The sequence below is a fragment of the Rutidosis leptorrhynchoides genome, chromosome 8, assembly GCF_046630445.1.
Source record: "Rutidosis leptorrhynchoides isolate AG116_Rl617_1_P2 chromosome 8, CSIRO_AGI_Rlap_v1, whole genome shotgun sequence".
Classification (NCBI taxonomy): Eukaryota; Viridiplantae; Streptophyta; class Magnoliopsida; order Asterales; family Asteraceae; genus Rutidosis; species Rutidosis leptorrhynchoides.
The window spans coordinates 232761945-232777885 of record NC_092340.1 but is presented as its reverse complement, the minus strand read 5'-3'; positions in this window follow the sequence as shown (position 1 = coordinate 232777885).

Genomic DNA, 15941 nt, shown 5'->3' with positions numbered 1-15941 from the left:
AGCTGATACTAATCATTTAGCTGGTACTGAAAACACAGCAAGGAGGGCTGTGATAGAAGACCCAGCCAGTAGTGTGCTGCTGGGTGAAACATGTGTTGAAGACCCAGCCAAGGCGGCTGAGTTGGGTGTTAAACAAGATGATGATACTGTTGATCCTACTCACTTCACAGTCTGGGGTAGAGGAGATCACTTATTTTTTCAATCACCTATCTCTCCCCGGACTCTTGCTTATTTTAACAGAACACAGGATGAACGTATTAATTAGTTTTCAATGAGTTCTTCAGGCATATCAGAATCAATCATGTATTCTCCGTCTTCCCCAAAGCCACATGATAAACACACAACTTGGGAAGATGATTCAGTTGCCCGTGGTGAGCCAAATCTATTAAAAATGATTCCAGATGAAAGAGAGGCTTAAAGGCTGGAGATCACTGTACATGAATTACTTGAGCAAAGATAAGCAGCTATTTCTGAAAGGATACGCCAAGTTAGATTGCTGCATCATCCTCCTGATCAGCCATTCTACATCACTGCCTTAACTTATGGCATCGAAATTAGCGTGTATCTAAATAACAGTGGTTAAAGGCTACATACTGATGAAGAGAAAGCTCAATTTCATGAGGCTCGGCTACTGGGTATAGATCTAAGGCAATATCATGATGCCCTTAGAACTGAAGAGGGAAAGAAAATGATTGAAACATCAAAGTCCCTGAATATTACTGCCGATGATTATCTTTTGGGCGTAGAAGTTGAAAGGCAAAGAAGGGAGGATGCTGATGCTGAATATGCTGAAAGAGTAAGGCTTCAGGAAGTAGAAGCTAAATTGGCTGCTGATAGAAAGCAAGAGGCTAAGTTCCTTAAGCTAGCCAAAGCTATTTTTAAGGAACAAGATAAAGCTCTTGATGAACTGGAAGCTGCTGAGAAAGCACCTGCTACTGCTCCTATAGAATCTGAACGAACAATTGAGCTATCCGATCACTATTATAGGAGTAAGTATGGTGATTTACTGACCAGGTGATCAAATCCCAGCAAGATCACCAAAGTGCACAGAGGCACAAAAAGAGCTTTCAGTATCAGCAGGGAAGATAACATTCAAGAGAGGGTAGACTACACTAATTTGAGAACCTTCGGATTCAGTGAATGGATGGAGATATTGGAGTACTTCATTGGTAAAGCTGAAAGTGGTATTAAAAAGACATTGAAGCCAGAACTCTAAGAGCTCTTCAACAAAGTAACAAAATTTGAGAATGCACCAGTAGTAAATGTAGAAGAAGTACTTTCTCAAAAGCCTAAAGGAAAGAAATCTACTGGTGAAGGCCCACACGGAAGAGATCCCATCATTCTACCTCCTCATATTCCAGTTTATGACCCTGCTGAGCTGCCTTACTTGTGTCCTGAAGCCTGAGCTGCCTGGAAAGTAAAAGAAGAAGAGCTATCTGGTGATGAACTAGAAAAGGCTAAAGATAAAGACAGATAGCATTCTAGTGCTTAAATTGTATCTTTTGTTACTTCATTTTTCATTATGATGTTTTGTAATTACTGTATATACTCTGTTGTAATGAAGATGAAATGAGTTAATCTTCAAAATCATATCAAGTTATAAGATATATATAACTCAGCAAAAGATCCCAAAAACAAACTTAAAAGGGACAAATTTTCTGCCTATTTTTCATTAGGTCCCTCTGTGCTGGCTTTAGTGTTTTCTCTAAATGTCATAAGTTTTGTCATCATCAAATAGGGGGAGATTGTTGAGTCCCCAAAATAATTAAGGATTTAATTATGACAACACTATAGTTTATTTACACTAAAATGTTATGTGCAGCTAGAACAATTTTGTTTATGTATAAACAGCAAATATTGCTGTGTCAAGTGTTCAGTATGCTGCATAGTCTACCAGCACAAGGTAGAGTGTATTCTTTGAATCAGCACAGGATGAGTACTCAAAAATTCAAGAATATCAAGCGACTCAACATAAGAAGAACCAGTAAACCTGGTAAGCAGCATACAACACAAGACATCCATGCTCCATTACAAGCATAGTGGTTTCCCGAGTGGTCTACATCAATTGTACTATTCAACAATAGTTAAAGACAAAGTTGAACAGGAAAGGACATGCATCGGCGGCTGAAAAGTGACCTTACAAGACCACGTGGGAATGCAGAAGTTTAACGCATGTGCAGACATGTGCTATACTTTATCAATGCCTATGGAACACAACATTCTATTTATTTAAACGAATAGTGGTGCCAAACCAAATTGGGGTGTTCCTGCAAATAGCTACCAAAGAGGAAAGAGGAGAGCACGCTCTCTGATGCAGTTGTCCCCACAAGTACAGACATCCTATGTACCTGTGGATAATAGAACCATTACACGGTTAATAGGACTACTATAAATTGTTGTATCTACTATTGTAACAATTAGTGGTGTGGGTTTATTTATTTAGAGTCCAAAACGTGTAATAGCTTTAAGTTTATCCTCTTAGCTATACTTAGGTAAATCTGTATCAACCAACTATCATTCCGCCAAGGATAGTTGAAATTCTTTGTGATTTAATCAATAAAGAATAACAGTTGAAAAATTACCTTTGACTCTATTTACATTACATGCTTGAATACTAAACTGTGTTTAATTGGTTAGTTAAATATAAGAAATTGTATTCACCCCCCCTACAATACTCCTATTGTTTATCAAGGGACCAACACTTACTATTATTGTTGGATGTGATACGGAGATGGGTGAAGGTGACCTAATAAGATCTAGGTCTTGGTCCGTATCACCAATGGTTGGAGTAACTATTTGGCGTACGATAGGAGTCGTAGTCCTAGATTTAGTTACTCGTAGGGTTGGCGGAGTCTGAATCATCTAATCGGGCATATATCGTGTTCTCTTTGGAGAATGTTCTGGAGATGATTCAGTTGCTGATGAATTGTTGTCACTGCTGTCCTCAGGTGTAGTTGATAGGGTAGGTTCGATCCTAAGAGGGCTAAGTTCCCTGATCCTCACGGGTTGAGCTTGTTGTGCTACCCTAGGGCGTTTGAGGTTTATCCTAAGTGGAGGATTCGCTGGCCTGGGTGGTTGTACTACAGGTTCCTCTATAACCTCTGGGGCTGGAACTGTGACTGGTTCAACTTGTTCTTGTTGTACAGGGTTCGGAAGAGGTATTCCTACTGCCTCAAAGTAAGAATGCATTCTAGCATCTTGGGGTTCAGCTAGCCTCACTAACCAATTTGGGATTGGCGCAGTGAATTGATTGTCAGAAATCACCGGGGTATTCATCTTTAACTCTCCAAATCACTTCATCTGTAATCCATGTGTACCTGGTACAAAAGTATTTGCATCTCTGCAAGCATTAATAGCATCATGGATAAAGATATAGAAAAACCTTTCACAAGGGATGTAGGAGACCCTTGGTTTATCCACTTGTGCTTGAATCAAATCCCACAAGAGTTCTGCATAATTCGGAGTTTCCACTCTTGTGAACGAGTAGAAAAACTTGAGCATTGGCACAGTTAAGCTTTTAGATCCATTCATTTTCATCAGCAAGCATCTGTTGATGATCGAGAAGATCACAAACCACCGAGAGTGCAAGTACTTCTTTTGAAACTTAGCTGGTGGAACATTGGTAGCTCCACTATAACCAAGCTGAAAGATTGAGCTCATCATTTACTGAGTAGCAGGAAAAGCAGCTTTAGTGATACTCCTGAAAGATCCTCCTGAAGTCAGCTTTAGTGATACTCCTGAAACCTTGTACCCCTCTCAGCTCGAATTCAAATTTAGCTGGTTCTCCCTGTACATTGGCAACTGTAGGTTATGTAGCCTCCACAAACCTTATTGTTCTATTTAGAAGCTCTAAGTCTGTGACTGGCACACTAACTGTTGAGCTTAGAGCAAGCCATAAAGTATGCCTCTTTAGAATTGCAGTCCAGTAATTACAAGGGATGTTGGTTTAGAATTGATGAAGTGATTGTTTGCCATTTAGCTGTATAAATAAGAAATAGAAGACTACAATATGTTATCATAAAGCACATATCTCTATTCTTATTTCCTTTGAAAACCTTTGTATTTTTTAGATTTTATAATTTTTATAGTTTTTCTAAGTTATAAAAATCATTTATTCCAAACATGTACCAACATTTGACAAACATGATATTCATACGATATTCATCATAATACACCCTATCATGTACAATCAAATATATACCATAAGGAATCAGAACAACACTTAGTCAATTATTCAACACAGTCCAAGCAGATTCGGTATTCATGAAAACTTTTGATTCGGTAACCAAATAAGCTTGAGTTTTTAATTCAAAGACATAGAATAAACATGTTAAGTGTTTCAAGCCAAAAAACAGATTATTTCAAAGTACCAAATACCAGACTCGGTGACAAGTCAAAATTCAGATTCGGTAACTTCAAAAGTCACAGATAGTCACTCAAACATGCATTCAGTAATGGGCCAAGTCATAGCTGACTTCTTGGTAGAGCTCCCGTCCGACATGATCAAACAAGGAGAAACCACTGTTACAAGAAGGGAAACGAACGAATTCCGGGAACTATATATGGATGGAGCGTCAAGTGAGGAGGGGGCCGGCATAGGCCTACTCCTCGTTTCCCCAAACGGAGAAGAAATAACCTACGCTATCCGGTTGAAGTTCGCCGCCTCAGACAACGAGGCCGAGTACGAAGCACTAATAGCCGGATTATGCTTGGCAAAAAGTATTGATGTACGACAACTTACAGCTTATGTCGACTCACAACTTGTAGCAAGCCAGTTAAATGGCAGCTTTGAAGTAAGAGATACATCGATGCAAAAATACCTAGAGCTTACGAAAGCACTAACCAACACCTTCGCAGTATTTGAAATAAAGGAAATACCCCGTAACCGTAATAAGAAAGCAGATGCTTTGAGAAAGCTTGCCTCTCTGCTCTACGAACACTTCACCAAAAAGGTTATGGTTGAAGTACTGGAAAGAAAGTCAATCGAAGCGGATACCCTCATGGCAACAATCACAACGGAGGAAGAGTGTTGGATGACACATTTCATAAAATACCTTGCTGATGGTACCCTCCCGGAGGATAATCTACAAGACCGCAGGATACGAATGCAGGCACCAATGTAGAACTTTAAAAATGGCATCCTGTATAGGAAATCTTTCACAGAGCCTTACTTAAGATGCGTTGGCCCAGCGTAGGCCAAAGAGATCATACAAGAAATGCACGAAGGAGCCTTCTCCACACATTTTGACTACCGAACGATAGTTAGCACGATCAAAAGAATGGGTTATTTCTGGCCACACATGTACCGGGACACATATGACCTGATCATAAACTGTGAGGCATGTCAAATACATGCTCCCGTCAACAGATCCCCTTGTCGTAACATGATTCATATACACACCGCTTGGCCGTTCTGCAAATGGGGGATCGACATTGTCGGCCTATTCCTAAGAGGTGTCAAAACGTCAAATTCCTAGTAGTTGCAATTGACTACTTTACAAAATGGGTCGAGGTAAAACCGTTAAGCACGATCACGGGAAGAAAAATCTTAACCTTTGTATGGGAGGATATTGTCTGTCATTTCGGTTTACCACAGGACATTGTCAGCGACAACGGCACACAGTTTGCACACAATCCATTTAAGGACTGGTGTGCAGACATGGACATTCAACAGTCATTTTCTTATGTGGCCTACCCACAGGCCAAAGGAAAAGTCGAGGTCACTAACAGAGACATTGTTGCCAGGATAAAAGCAAGACTAGGTAAACATCGACAAGGATGGGTGGACGAGCTCCAACATGTATTATGGGCACACCGAACAACACCAAAAGACAGTACGAACGAAACACCTTTCAGCTTGGTGTACGACATCGAAGCGGTTATCCCGGCTGAAGTGCTTGTCCCAACCAACCGAATAACAACATTCGATAAACAAAAAAATGATGAAGCATTACGAGAAAACTTGGATGCTCTAGAAGAACGACAGACGATAGCACATATCCGGCAAGCCAAAAAGAAGTAAAAAATTGCAAACCACTATGACAAAAAAGTCAAGCCACTGGACTTTCAGTTAAACAACTTGGTGTAACGTAGCAACGAGGCCAGCCGACAGCAAGATGTCGAAAAACTGGGCCCTAGATGGGAGGGACTTTACAGGGTTGTCGGCATAACTAATTATGGTGCATACCACCTGGAGACACCAGACGGAGTTCCGATACAATGCCCTTGGCACGCCTTTCATTTGAAAAAATATCACGTATAACTTGTCTGCGACCGGGAGGACTGATCACCCACTCGGATGGCAGAAATGCAACACACTTATGTACTCAAATAATTTCTATGTATAAGTCATCAATAAAGTTTCATTTTATATACTTATGCACTGTAACGACTTGGAATATCACATAAGTAAAATCAAAAGTCTTTTGGTTTGATCAGTAGGTATCAAGCTTGGATGGTTCTTCATGTAGCCATCCAGGATAAGGTACACGAATTAGAGTTTGAGTGGGCAGCTTCTGAGTATATGTTGATTTGTTCTGGAGCCTAGCTGACCTTCTCCATGGTTCTTCCCTTAGGATTATGGAATCCATTTGTTTAGCTTCCTCTATGTGGGGATTTTGGATAGTATTACTAGGTAATCTTCCTTGTGGTCGGGTTTCAAGGTGCTGTGATAACTGTTCGAGCTGTATTTCTAGACTTTTGAGCGGAGCCAATTGGTTTCGAATTAGTATCTCTATCTGGTCTTGTCTAGATGCAGTTCCCTGATTTAGCTGTTGTTGTCCTTGAATGAACTGAGTCAACTGATCATCAGTCCCGAGAGTAGGGTTGGTTACTTTCATAATTTGGGTGGTTGGGGAATTTTCCTCAACTGGTGGTCCAGTGAGTGGAAGTGGTTGATCATAGGTCAATTAAGATTGTTAGGGTGGATAAGGTGGGTAACGATAGCAGAAAGGCTGGTTATTTCTTTGAAATTGGTTAACCCTAGGTTGTTGATTGAATCCGGGATTTGATTGACGAGCTAGGTATTGAACGTAACACACTGAACCGTCAGGATTCTCGTACTCAACTTGATATTCTTCAGTGGGTTGTGGGTTGGTATAATTAACACAGGCCTGAACCTGGTTAACTTGCGGCGGTTGTGTCTTCAATTCTCCAAGTTGTTTGGCAATATATTCCATCTTGTCTGTAAGGGATTTGATGGCCTCCTTTTGATTGTTAAGTGCGAAGAGTAGAGCAGATGATGAAGTTGTTTCACCAATGTTCCAGTCATGATGATGCATTGTCATGTTCTCGAGCAATTCACATGCTTCATCTGCGGTTTGGTTCATCAGATTTCCTTGAACTGCTGCATCGATCGTCGTCCTATGATTTATCGTAAGACCATTGTAGAAGGTACAGATTTGGGCTGAACGTTCTAAATGGTGATTAGGGCATTTATTCAGCAGGGTTTTGAATCGCTCCCATGCGGTGTAAAGAGATTCATCATAACTTTGTTTAAAGTTGATGATGTCATTCGTAAGCTCAGTTTGTTTAGAAGGAGGGAAATATTTGGTTAGGAATTTAGTAGCCACTCCGTCCATGACGTGATGGAATCTTTTTCCAATCCTTCAAACCATGTTTGTGCATGATGAGTGAGAGAATATGGGAACAAGTATAGCTGGACTATATCTTGTCCTATCCTGGCTATTTGTAGGAGTTCGAAAGAGATATGAATTTATCAAGGTGAGAGTTAGGATCATCATTCGGTAATCCATGAAATTGACAGCCATTTTGGATGAGCTATATAATATGATGTTTTAATTTGAACGAGTGTCCTTGAATCTCTAGGAATCTGATTGGTCCTCCTTGACCTTCAATCGAGGGTTTAGTGTTTTCTACTAGAGTAACGCGTAACGCCATTTGATTTCTGATTTGTTCTTCTTTGCGTGCTTTATAGATTATTACGTATGGATCAGCTACGAATAACAATGGCCCTGGTCTAGATCGGGTTTGGGTCAGATATTGAGTATGCCCTTTTGTTTTAAATTTTAAGTAGATAAGCTAAGTTCCTAATTTAGTCAAAAAGTAATCTAATATAATCTAAGGTAGTCTAAACTAATCTAAGGTAATCTAAGGTAATTATCCTAAGTTTAAATATGTTTTTGGTTCTTGCTACTGATTCCCTATTATTTCAATAACAGAGCTTCGTACGAACTATTCAACAAACTAGGTGGCCAGGCTGACTACGAAGAGGCAGGATCCTTTTGGTTCCCATATAATTGGAGACTGTTCGGAAAATCCAACAACCAAGTCCGTGTATAATTGTCTTTCTTAGAGACCACTAAATGCCTGCTAATAGGTTTGATAAAAGTAGTATTATCTTATACCAAGTCCCCAGCAGCGGCGCCAAAAAGTCACTCCCTCCTAATATGAATGAAACTGACGGTTTTATTAATGCGGTGTCGTTAGGCCGCAAGGCGTCAAAATCAGCTATCGGGAGAGGAGGTAATAGTTTTAAATTTATATTTAGCAAGGCCTAAATCGTACTACTTCTTATTATGGTGAGTAAGGGAAGTATGACCTAGGGTCATATTTTTAAGATATCAGTAGAATCGAACCTATACTTAAAGCTTAAGATAATCCTAAAGTGAAGGAGTAGTGGTTTTTTTTTTTACCCAATTTTGGGTTTTCTAGTTTATAATGTAATATAAAGTAAAATGCGATAAAATTCGTAATTCAGATAAGGTTAAAACAAGTGCATACTATGGTTTCATCGGTTACTTTGCCAAGATTATGGAATGCTAGCTCATGAATAGGTAGTGACCTTGTATTCATTACACTAGCCCTAAACGTCCCTGTCATAAGACATGTCACTAGGTAATGCGTTAGGCTTGAAGATTCTGAATAGACAGCAATGTCCCTTACCCCCGACGCCCGTGCAGTCTGACAACAGGCATACATGTTCAGACGGCTCATCCAATTGAGAGACTCGGTTGGGTGACGTATTAACATTCCACAAAGGTCTAAACTTTCTTAAGTATAATAGAATACACGGTATGCCGTATTCTAGTAACGTGATGTGTTTTGATGCTTTCATTAATGATTGGGTTTAAAAAGTTAGTTAGTCCCTTAAAAAGAGTTCAACCATAAAGAACACGATGGCCAAGTCAGGTTTGACTTCCATGAACACGTTCGGTTATCTTAACGGTCCAATCCTTTATGTGTTTAAAAAAATAGTTACTTAATTAACTAAGAATCCCTCAAGCGGGTTGCAATGCTTGAGACCGCACTATGGTGAAGGGTACTAATCAGCACTGACCGGGTTCCATAGCCTTACTTAGAAGAGGTACAGCTTACAACAACCATTGTGCTTCAGCGTGCACGTACGAATTTTATATGCTTGGTGACTACACTAGCGTGGTCTAGGACCGACAACGTACTATGGGTCTAGTTAGATGTTTCACTACGAAAGAGTCCTCAGTCGGAATCCAATGCTCGGTAGACTTACTACAACTGGTGTGCCTCAGTCAAACTTACGTTGTATCCGATAGACTTCTCTAACCAAGGGGTGACACATATAGTGTACTCTGAATTGGGGTTCACGACTTCCCAATAACAGAGCCGATAACTACGTTCTATTAGGTGAAAAAGCAATTGAGTTTAAAGCATAATCGAAAAGCATCTCGACAACATACACAAACCATAATATTATTTTGGCATTATAACTGACTATATCATAGCATACACTAAAGATAACTACCCGCTAATCATGGCAACAATATCACAAAGCATAATAATGAAAGACAATATATAAAGACAAAGGATAGAAGTACTAGTAGATTAAACGGGTTCCGAATACAAAAGTGACAACTTCAAACTCCAGACCGCCCCTAGTACAATCTTCGGCGTTCTTCTCCGGGTACTAGGTTTCCCGCACGGAGTCGAAGACCTGAAAGTACGACTAATATTTTAGAAACAGAAAGAGAGAAGTGAATTGAAGTGTGTGTAAAAATGGATGACAAAAGCACTTTAAATAGACTTGATTTTTGCCTGCATACGGCTGGCAAGCCTTATGGCAGGCCATATGGCAGGCCATTTGACCAGGCCGTTTGGGCTGGCAAGCCGTTTTGCATGGCCGTTTGCCCAGACCGTATGGCAGGTCATTTTTCACATTGGCAGGCCATATGGCAAGCCGTATAGCTTGCCCTGGTTAGCTTGTTTTCACTGGATCGTAACTTGATTTCCTTGATCGTAACTTGGTTTCTCGTCTTTCACCGTTTTCGCTCTAGAATCTTTGTTTTAGCTCCGATTCTCTTGATTCTTTTTGCACCATCTTCGTAATTATTTAATCTTCAATTTCTTCCGACAAAGCGGGTATTTTGGAGATAAAGCGTGAAACTTTATTGTTTTTGGTCCTCGATGCCGGGGGAAAAACGTGACTTTTTAGCCGATATCACCTCTTATGATGGGAACTGTACCACCATTGGAGCCAAATTTCCTTTTAAGTGTTGTACCCTTGAAGGTGTTGGGCATGAAATTGGGTAAAAAGGGGAATGTGGCAGCTGTGTATGTGTTGGTGCAATGGGTCAATAGATCTATAGAAGTTTCAACGTGGGAATTATGGGATTATCTTATGTTAAGATACCCAAAAGTTTTTGCTGATCTTGACAATTCTTGAGGATAAGAATGTCTTAAGAAAGGGGGATTGTTATGGACTTACTGACAGTCACTTGACAAGCAGTTGAGTTCTAAAGGGCATCAGAATAACAGAATGAGTTTTGGCAGGAAAATCCGTTACCAGCATTTTGTAACTAAGAACCCTAGTTGATATAAACAGAATTGTGGTTAGTTGTAAATCAGTTTTTCATTCAATTTATTTAACAACGATTCATTCTGTAACTCTAATTGTAAAAAATTGTACGTATAAATAAAATCTCGAAATCCAGTTCCAATTCTCTTTTCCGTTCTTGAGAATTCGATTGAGTTTGATTGAATTTCTTCGAGTTGTTTATCAATTCTGGAAGTTCATATCACTGGTTAGGGATCAAAGATTAACCCTAGAAATTTCAATAATACCAACAAAAAAAATCAAATAGTTGTACATACAAAGATGAACAACACTAATTTGTTTATGATTTAAACAACAATTTCGTAAAATATAAATGATTTCCTATTAATACACCGTAATGAAAGGAATGCAAGACCTAATTTAAGATTCTTTCATGATCAAGACTTAGATTTTATTTAGGTGATCGAGATCAACGATTTCGACTTTTTACAAAATGACGAAACTAAATGATGGGATTGTTTGAATCGTAAACCACGATTTTGGTTGATATTCGTTTGATTCGCAATAAGATTTTTCAATCGATCTTTCAATCAATTTGCAAATGTTATTTTGATTTGTACTATCGAGGATATGGTAATCAAGAACGACATGTTCAAGGTTGAACTAATTCAACCTTTTCCAGGATCTATTTGGTTATAGAGTGAAGTGATCATGCGTATATTTCCCAAAGGGTAAATATGCATGCTCAATGCATTTAAGGAGGTTTAAGGATCTTAGAACTTAGCTCTCCGGTCCGGCTACCATGAATAACCCTGGCTGACATGATGATGTCAGTGGGGTGGCTAAGTGATTAAGTCCACCTTCGATGACGATCGTCGATCGGAAGGCCCTAAGTAAGGTTGTAGGCAACTGTCGTAAGAGAACTAACATGTTAACCTTAGAAGATGATGATGATAGTTGTTACATAAGGTATGGTACGCGTTATGACCTTGAGAATGATAATTAGGGTTAGTATATATAAGCAAACCCACATTCTAGAATCATCCGTGATTGTGATAATCCTTTCCATAACCAACTCCCCCATATATCGGACATAATTACGGAAAAGATTACTAAATTTGGTCAACAAGTAACCGCCATACCAGGAACAAAGTATTCAATGCACTACCGCATACCGCAGAGATTCCATGCACATGCACATAATAGTTCTTGCCCACGTACGTATAGCATGCGCTTGCGGGTCGCGGTATCATTATGTAACCCTAGTTTGGTGTTACGTGACGCAAGACATATGATAGCAAACTATTAAGCAAAAAGAAAAAAGAAAAAGAAACCGCAGGACATTAAATTCCCCTCACGCAGCCCGATGCCATTAAATGCATGTCCCTGCCACAGAACCTGTTCGGCTGACAAGACATAAAGCAACAGTGATTTAGTGCGCGTGAGCCACTCGCTCCACATTGGAAACAGCGCCCAATGATAACTTATGGGTGAAAAATAACGACCGTTAGATTGAGACACGTGTACTTCCTCGATTACATTGCCATCCCACTCTTGCCTATAAATACACGCAAAAAACCCTCATTTCCACTCTTCTGCCAAATCGTCTCCGGTACGCTGCCACAAAAATTCCGATTATTCTAACAAACATTCCGGCTAAATATTTTCAGGTTAGTCACTCATCCGATAACTTTTATTAAATGATGAAAGCAAATGAAACCTTCGTAGATAGTGTAGTATCCGTTATCGAACAGAAACACATAGACTCCCTGGTTAATCAATACCTGCTGATGTCTATCAATTCTATGCCCTTCCCACACTTAAAAAGTGATTCTAGTAAAGTTATATTCAAGTTCTATATTGCTTGAGGACAAGCAACGCTCAAGTGTGGGAATATTTGATAATGCAAAAAACGAACATATATTTCATATCATTATCCTTCAAGAAAGACAAGCTTTTAGTTGCAGTTGTTCTAATTCCAATTGATATTCATTTAAATAATAAAAGGTGAAGACAAAAGACAGAATCGACGATTTGAAGACGCAAATGACCAAAACGCTAAAAAGTACAAAGTACAATCCAAGTGGTTCAATTTATTGATGAGAAACGTCTCAAAATTACAAGAGTACAAGCCGCAAAATGCAAAGTACAAGATATTAAATTATACAAAAAGGCGTTCGAAAATCCGCAACCGAGACATGAACCAACTATCAACGTACGACTCAACGGGCCTGAAATTACAAGTCAACTATGTATAAGAATATAATATAATATATAATTAATTATATATATATTATATTATAAAATAATCAGCAGCCCACATTTAATTCATTTGGTGAGCTGGAATCTAAACCTCCGCAACTGCGGAGCTGTGAGGCACAAAAGTATCGCAATCGCGGAGCTGTACAGTTCAAGATGGGCCTATAAAAGGCCGTGCATTCTGCCGAACTCCTCACACATTTTTCTCCTTTCTATATATATATATATATATATATATATATATATATATATATATAATTTTAATTTTAATTTTAATTTAAGTTAATAATAATTAGAAGGTTATTGTAGCGAATGTTTTAAGGTTTTGTAAGTCGAAACTCTGTCCCTGTAACACTACGCGATTAATACTCATTGTAAGTTATGTTCAACGTTTTTAAATTAATGTCTCGTAGCTAAGTTATTATTATGCTTATTTAAGCTAAAGTAATCGTGATGTTGGACTAAATATTCAAGATGGGGTTATTTGGCTTTGGACCATAATTGGGGTTTGGACAAAAGACCGACACTTGTGGAAATTGGACTATGGGCTATTAATGGGCTTTATATTAATTAAATGATATCTCGTTGATTTAATATAGAGATTTATAATTTGACATGTTTATATATAACCACATACGCTTGACTGGGTACGGTGGGCAGGATAGTTATAAATACTAATAATTATTCATTTGACCGGACACGGGAACGGATTAATAGTCAATGGACTCATTAAAACAGGGGTAGATTACATTCAAGGGTAATTGGTGTAATTGTTAACAAAGTATTAAAACCTTGGATTACACGCAGTCGATAACCTGGTGTAATCATTAAACAAAGTATTAAGACCTTGTTACAGTTTAAGTCCCCAATTAGTTGGAATATTTGACTTCGGGTATAAGGGTAATTTGACGAAGACTTTCACACTTTATAATTATGACCGATGGACTATTATGGACAAAACCAGATGGACATATCGAATAATCTAGGACAAAGGACAATTAACCCATGGTAATAAATTAAAATCAAAACGTCAAACATCATGATTACGGAAGTTTAAATAAGCATAATTCCTTTATTTTATATCTCATCGCACTTTTATTTATCGTCATTTTATTTATCATACTTTAAATTATTGCACTTTTAATTATCGTACTTTTATTTTATCGAATTTTTATTTATCGTCATTTACTTTACACTTTAAATTAAGTTATATTTATATTTAATATTTTACATTAGATTTTAATTGTGATTTAAGTCTTAAATCGACAAACCGGTCATTAAATGGTAAAACCCCCCTTTTATAACAATAATAATAATACTTATATATATATATATATATATATATATATATATATATATATATATATATATATATATATATATATATATATATATATATATATATATATATATATATATATATATATATATATATATATATATTCAAATATAGTTAATAGAAATATAGCGTTAAACTCAACTGTATCCCTGTGGAACGAACCGGACTTACTAAAAACTACACTACTGTACGATTAGGTATACTGCCTATAAGTGTTGTAGCAAGGTTTAGGTATATCAATTCTATAAATAAATAAATAAATAACTTGTGTAAAATTGTATCGTATTTAATAGTATTTTGTAGTAAAATATAATCTATTTTGTACTACACCTCGCACACATCACCCGCCATTAAAACAGTACAACCCGGTGCCACCCCTTGCCAACCAACTTGCCTATGAACCACCGGAGAAAAAGGTAGCCATATATGAACACACTTTTAAGCATGGGAAATTTAGGGTTCCACCGTCAGACTTCTTCTTAGGCATTCTAGACCATTACCATGTAGGATTAGGGCAGTTGCACCCTTACGCCATAGGAAAGATAATCCTGTTTGATATGTGGTGCACTACGTTGAATAAAGTACCAATGGTCAACGTGTTTTGTCATTTATACCGCCTTGTTACTCACCATAAGTCCTGGTTTACTTTCTTCGCCCATCAAAACTTCACGAAAACCCCCAAATCCAACGCTGGCCAATGGAAAGAAACCTTTTTCTTCATCGACCAAACCATAGTGGGCACAAATTTTCGGCAGACCTTGGTTTGGTGCGATGGCGCAGCCAAAGATGTTAACAAAACCCCAACACTTGACGATGAAGAAACCAAATTGCTTGCGGTTAGGAAAGATATCCTCACATTGGCCGTGGGAAAACATGCGCCCAGCGATAATCGCACCGAATGGCAAGGGTAGGAATAAATATATGTTCACTTTACTTTACGCATCCACATATGTCTGTATTTAACCGCGTGCTTTTCTATGCAGAGATGAAGATGAAGAAGGTGTTGACCATGGAGGAGATTGCGGCAATCTCCTTCCGCAAACAAAATGTGGAGGAGCAGCTGGAGCAGGAGAAAACTGGCGAGAATGAGGTTTCCGCCTCTGCGACCTCGGCCACCTAGCGCAAGGTAGCCGCGAACCCAACAAATCATCCCAAGAAGAAGAAATGACTCTGAAGCAGAAAGTAGACATGCGGAATGACAATTTTGTCCCCGTAGAGCAGCCTTCCGTAGATCTACCTCCCCCAGTTACTGGTAAGCGTCTTATTATTCGTATGCCGTAGGATTGTTTGCTTTATTCTAACACGTATGTTCTTGCAGAGCATATTGATGATACGCAGCAAAAACCGCCGCGAGGGAATCCTAATCTCGAAGCCACCACCACTTCGAAGGACAAGGCCATACACCTAGATTCAGATACCCCTCGATGCCACCTCGTGGTAGCTTCCGCTTGGCAAACCTAGCCCAGTTCGTCCAGTCTTCCGCCAAAAATGCTGCTGAGCAATCTGCGTTCTTGCAGCAGATATTTCTGTTCGAATTCCGCGAATCACTTTCCACACTGTCATTTCACCAAGCTC